The 6410-nt window shown below is 39.5% G+C and overlaps 1 long non-coding RNA gene across 1 annotated transcript; it reads right to left on the bottom strand.

Annotated features, from left to right (window-relative positions):
• Positions 1-2006: 2006 nt before the first annotated feature.
• LOC132074011 (uncharacterized) lies at positions 2007-5123 on the bottom strand. Its single transcript, XR_009418564.1, has 3 exons — positions 4960-5123; positions 4266-4356; positions 2007-2469 (listed from the first exon to the last, which is right to left on the bottom strand). It is a non-coding gene; the product is annotated as an uncharacterized LOC132074011 (long non-coding RNA).
• Between the last annotated feature and the right edge of the window lie 1287 nt (positions 5124-6410).

The following is a 6410-nucleotide window of genomic DNA, read 5'->3' as shown; positions in this document are numbered from 1 at the left end:
AGAGGTCACTGTAAGGTCTTTTCTACTCTCAGAAATAGTAAAAAACATGTCAAATGCAAGAAAGTACTGGAGAGAAAAATAATTATTGCAATCTAAGGGATGGCACAGCAATCTCACTGGGAAGGAAGAAAATTCTTCATTAAGAGCTAAGTCTTACAACACCTAAACATTTTCCTCTGGTACTTTTGTCCATGGACTTTAACTTGCTTTATCAAAGGTTTTTTCCTTGGTTCCCCTATTTTACCAAGGAGGGATATTAAATAAATTGAACAGCTGAAAAGATTTTGAGCAGGTGATCATAGTTTCCTTTACCCACATCTCTGCAGCATGACTCTTAAAAATTGTGGAGGATCACAGACCCCATCTGATTAATTTGTTTTGGAAGAGCATGAGCAGTACTGGTGTAACCAAAATCACTCCAAGTAACAGTAGAAGAGCCTTAAATAATAAGCATAAGTCACAGTTCAGCTTGGCAGCCCACCCCAGGGAATATGTGCTAGGCATTAGGTCTAATTGAGCCAGTTCGGGTGGGGGAGAAAAAACAAACCAACAAAAAACCCCTAACACATGCAATGGCAAAACTAAGAATCTAAGTGAATGTTGAAATCTGACTCAGTTTGTCTATCTGAAAATAGTCTGTCCTACAACACTAATGCTGCTTTGTATAACTGACAGCAGGAACATCGAGCAGATTTGAAGTGTGATTGTTTCTGAGACTATTCACTGTTCCTGTACTTTGGCTGCTCTCCCTTTCTGAGCTGCCTGACAGATCTTTGGGATGGGCAAGCTTTGCAAGCAAACCTCAGGCTGGACCGTGCAATAAGGGTGTTGTTGGTCAGGTTCCTGGAGCCAGATCGAAACCACACTGAGCAATAGTGTATCCTCCATTACACACTCATTATTCAACTTTGCTCAGAAATAGCAGTGATTAGACTTTGCATCAACAGCATTTATGTTTGATCATGCATTGTCTCTCTTTGCTACTTTTAGTTTCTATCAGGTCAGGTAATGCTTGTGTTCCCACAGCCAGGCTGGAAACATGAACTTTCTGTCATGTGCATGGGTTAACTTAGCTCCAGCCTGCAGACGTGCCTGGGCAAGACTGAAGCTGTGCTTCTCCAGGCTCCAGCATTAATTCAGTATTAATGAGTAAAGGATGCCAGGATCCCTGACTTCTGCAGGCCAGCCTAAGAACTAAGCACCAGGGAAAGAGTTGTGTTCAACCCTGAGAGTTTGTCTCTACAAGCAGTTTGATCAACACATACACTTTTCCAAATGACATTTTGTTCTCATGGCCAGTTTGAGGCGCTGACAGCCAGCTTTGCCCGTCAATAAACCCTGTGTGAGGAGAGGAAGGGTGCTGCCCTGGCAGCCTGCCCAAAGCCCGTTGTGCTGCCATTTGCCTCGAGGAGGAGGAGTGGAAGTTTCCACGCACTTCATGGTGAGCCTGCAGTGGAGACACGGTGGCACAAGGGCTGGGAGACCTGCCAGGGAGCAGGGTGGATGCAGGCAGTGGTAGGAAGCTGGGTGCAGGGGGTGCAAGGGGGAAGTCAGGGAGTAGAGCTACAGGAACAGCTGGAGGCTAAAGAAAGGTATGGTTTCCAGCATCTTGTTGCAAACTTTAAAATGGATAAGGCAAAGCCTATCCTAGACTAGCCCAGGCAATGTACAGATCACATATGTCCAACAGCTTCTTTACAGCTACTTCTTTGCATCACTGTCATAAGCCAAAAACAAATATAAGCTTTGCATTTCAGAGTTTTAATCTCTGACATGCTCTATGTTGATTTTTCCTATTGGAAGAAACTACCTCATCTCCTGTGAGTTTGTCTTCACAAGTCTCCCTTTTAAAAAGGAGAGAAAGTTTGCATACAGAATTATTTTTCAAGTTTATGTATAGAGGTTTATTATTATAATTGAAACTATCCTGGCACCATTAATAAATATAATAGTTTCTATGTTGTGACGCCTGTATACCAATTTATCTTCTTGGAATGCTGTGTTGTTGCAGGGAGTTCCCAGGATCAAAGTCCAGCCTGTACAAAGACATTATCTGATTGCCTTCACACTAGTGCCTGAAATAGAAATTTAATACTACAGGAAAAGAATGCAGCAGTTCCTGCTGTAAAACTTTTTTCATAACACTGGCCAACATATATGGCATTTTAAGTGCTGGTTAACATGCCATGTACACTGGTTGATTCCAGCTGTTGCAAGTAACTCGATACGTCATGGTGAGGAGCAGATCCAAGAAAAATGCAGATGCTGCCAGATGCTGGAAGTCCATATTAGGAGAAGTACTGCCCTGTCCTTCTGCATCAGCTGTGTGTATGCATCTTCCTGCTAGGACAAACTTTTGCTTGCTTATCCATTTATGAGTCAGTCTATTGTGAGTTCTGATTCATTTGTCCAGGAGAATGCTGTGGTCTCTCCATTTTGGTAAAGGAAGTGAGCCTTACTTTTATGTATCTGAAGGTGAAGATGTTACATTTTGTAGGATCTATAAATGTAGCTCATGTTGACAGCAATCAATACATTTCCATATAGCAGACTGTTCCATTAATATGCATGAAAATGTGTATGCACCCTGGCAAAAATATAGATGGTTTTGGGTTTTGTTTTTTTTTTTGTAAATGTAACAGATCCACATATACCATTAATATGGTCAGAAGGAAAGAAAATACTTTTGGTTAAAAAACAAAAAAATGAGAGTGGTCCAGGTCTAAATTGGTACTTTAACCAGGCAATTTCTCTTTCCTTCTGCCATCTCCAGTATCTTAATTTTTTTATTCTTGTCATTCTCTAGTAACAGTAGATACACATGGCAGTGTTTGCAATGTAGCTGGATAGCCAAGTACCATGGAAAGAAAAAATATTAGCTTTTCATCTATACATATATATTTCCTCCAACTTTTAAACCACTTTTCCAACACTTTTTGTACCTGTTTGTAAAACACCTTTGAAATTATTTGGGATAGGGATATGTAACAACAAAAATACAAAGTTAAAAACAAAGATAAATATTTTTCTCACATGGTACACAATGCTGTTAGGAGACTTCTTGAAAATAAGAAATATTTAGTGAATGTATTTTCTGTATACCCACAGAAATGGACTTCTTCTTTTTCATGTAACTTTGAAAATTAAATAGTGGCTTTTTAAATTTAGCTTAGAGTAAACTCTGCTTTTCTTGTTTGAATTTACCAAGAGGCTTTGGGATACATGTTTTATTGATGCTATTTTCATTGATTTTCATATTTGGAGATTTTTGCATGTATTTCTTTTGTGAGGAGAAGAGGGAGCTGACCTCTGCAAATGACAATGTTAATTTTTTTAATTTCACCTATGCTTTAAGTGAGAGAAATACTGCATTCAATACTCAGAAACTCTTGAGGGCTTTGCAATGAATCACTGCAAGTTAGGAAATTCTTAACAGAGGCTCAGCCATAGGAGCCAACTTCACTGAAAACCTGAGAGTAATTTATTTAGAGGTTTTAGGCTATTGTAGCTCTGTTCACTCCTGGCTACCAAACATAGCATCCCCACAAGATGAAATGTAGAAAAGACACTTGGAAAATGGTAACTGGAAGTTTCTGCTGGCAACTTCAGTCTGACTCTTCACCACAGAACACAAAAACCTCGTGAAGGATTAATTGACCTCCTATCAGTCACAAGAGAGGACAAGAAGCAGAGAGCACCACAGTGCTACATCCACGCAGTGTCTAAGTCCTGTTTGCCAATCAGTTAAAGACTAATATTTTTGCCTGCAATATCATCCTTTATGTAGTGCTTGCTTTTAATGGAAGATTTCAACACTAGCTGAGTTTATTGATTTTCCTGTCCATCAGACTTAAGTCCAAAATGTTACTTTTGGATGCAGTATTAAGTAACCTTTGATGTGGTGTGGCCCTGAAGGACCACACTCAAGTTTTCTACATTAAGATCTAGTTCCTGACATTGCTTTCTGAGATAAAATAGTTCCCATTCTCCCTAAATGCACTTAAGACTCCACAAATTATTTTAATTTGTAATTTAAATTCATAAGAAGTAAGTAAAAAGAAGAAAGATGTATCTGTATATACTACCAGTGTGGAGAGTAATATGAGAAAAAATAAATGCTAACTTTCATAATTGGGGGACTTTTTCCTCAAGAAACTGCTTTTTTGACAATTCTGTAAACTAATTTGTTGATTATCTGCACATTCTTCAGTGAACAGTTCAAAATATTAAGGATCTCTTAGTTCAGTGGCTCAGATTCATCTCACCTATTTCAGTATCTGGGCATGTTCAATCATCAGTAAGGGACATAGGCATCTTCCTGTTGGCTTATTAGTCCACTGAAAATTTCTGCATCAGCTGTTAAGGAAATCAAGGTGAATACATGCTTCACTTCAGCAGATGTCTCATTGCAACAAGATGCAGTTTGCACCAGTGAGCCTGCAGTCGTACACACGAGAGCAGGGCTTGGCTCTGCATGGGTATGGTATCAAACCGTAAGAAAGGCACCCAAATTCATCCAGCAGGGAACCTCACAGTACTTAAAATGCTAATTAAATTACATGTTGAAGTCAAATATCTTTACCACTGCAAGGGAAAAGTTTATGATATTGTTGTATGAGGACTGCTAAGTATAGATAGCCTTACTAATATAGGATTCATTAATAATCATGAGTAACAAATGAGACTAAAAAGCAGTGAGTTTTTGTTGCAAGATTGCACTTAGTGAAGCTATTAGACCACTCACTGCAGTGAAAGGCCATGTCTTGCTGCAGCAGCAGTACATTTGGATACAGATCAAACAGCTCTGCAAGTAGCACAGTTAGAAGCTCCAGTTTACAAGTCCTAATTCACAGGAAGTCATAATTAAAACCAATCCTTATCCACAATTTGTCTATTCCTTGCTTAAAATTAAAATATTTTATGTACCTGAATAAGCTCTAAGAACTATAGATGACTTACCTCCAGTGCCATGTGGCTCCTTTCTCATTCTAGCCCCCTTACCCTTACATTTTTCTCTCCTAGATCTTCTGAGGAGACCTTTAGCCCAATTTGGGCTAAGAAGGGCTTTACATCAGCATTACATCAATGTGCTTTCACTCTCTTCCATTTTATCTAGGCAACTGAGAGCACGACAGAGTGCTTAGGGCCAGATGCTTATGTAACCCTAACCAGGTGGTCTATATCACCTTAACTCTTGGAGCATGTTAATGGAGTCAGTGGGACCACTCTACAGGAAGGCTGGGTTTTTTGTTTGAGAATATGCAAGAACTTGCTTCTGTGATTACACAAGAGGTGCATGTAAAGCATATTTTAATGTAATGATAATTTGACAAATGTTGACTCCTGCTAATAGAGCTGCTAATTATATGCTGCAACCGTGCTACTAGATCAGAGGGATTAATACATGGCAGTCATAAAAATTCCTATTTTTATGGATATCATGCATTAATTCAGTAATTCTTTATACATTCCTGTAGTCCAGTGAAACACAGAAATACTGGCTTACCAGGGCCTATAAAGCAACATGAGTGTTTATGGAGCTCCATCCTTTTAAGGCCATCTTCACTGCCACTTTTTATTTTGCTTTGGTATTTACATTTTCAGTGCAAGAGCAGGATTTCAACTCTTGTGCTGTGAAAAATAATGCAGTGCTTATTGCATGTAAATTTGATACCTGAACAGAGAGCTCAAGCCCTCCTGCTCCAAGGTGTTCCTTAACTGCAAGAACTGCCTCCAAAAGGAGAGGGATAATTCAGGCTACACATCCATTTACTACTCAGTCCTATAGCTGGGATTACAGACAAGGTTGTAGTTCTTGGTCATTTTTGTGATGCATTCAAATGTTCCTGGGGAATTATGCTGCCAGGACAAGAGTCACTTGCAAGCACCAATTAATAAAGACCTGGGTGAATTTCAGTCTACTGCCTGCAGAGAGCTGAATGAGTCTGTAAATATCTGAGATCCTCGAGACATCCAGATTGTAAGAAACCCTCTTCATATATTAATGAAAAGTTTCCAAGTGCTTAATCTTGTGGAACTTCAACTTTCTTGCTGCTGTACTTTTAATACAAACTATCATTGGTGATCTGTCTCACGGATGCTTCAGGCTCTGATACACCTTTGAGAAAACTCTTTATTTTTCTAAAAGTCAGCTCCTAGTCCTGTAATGGCAATTTCCACCATAGCAAGTGCCACTGGCTGCAGGATAACAATGTTTTTATAGGATAGACACATGGCCTCATTCTCCTTTCCTCTAGGATCACCATACAGATGGCAGGTAGCTTCTCTGGAGTTAGAAGAAAGCTGTAAGTGCAGGACAGCTGCAAGTAAGCACAGAAGCCAAGGCCCTGCAGAGGAGTCATTTTTAGTGTTCATTGTGACAAATGTGAGCCTGAAAGTTGCCTCCCTGA

The sequence above is a fragment of the Ammospiza nelsoni genome, chromosome 5, assembly GCF_027579445.1.
Source record: "Ammospiza nelsoni isolate bAmmNel1 chromosome 5, bAmmNel1.pri, whole genome shotgun sequence".
In the NCBI taxonomy this organism is placed as follows: Eukaryota; Metazoa; Chordata; class Aves; order Passeriformes; family Passerellidae; genus Ammospiza; species Ammospiza nelsoni.
The sequence above is the reverse complement of the archived record's forward strand: the minus strand, read 5'-3'. Positions and strand labels throughout refer to the sequence as shown.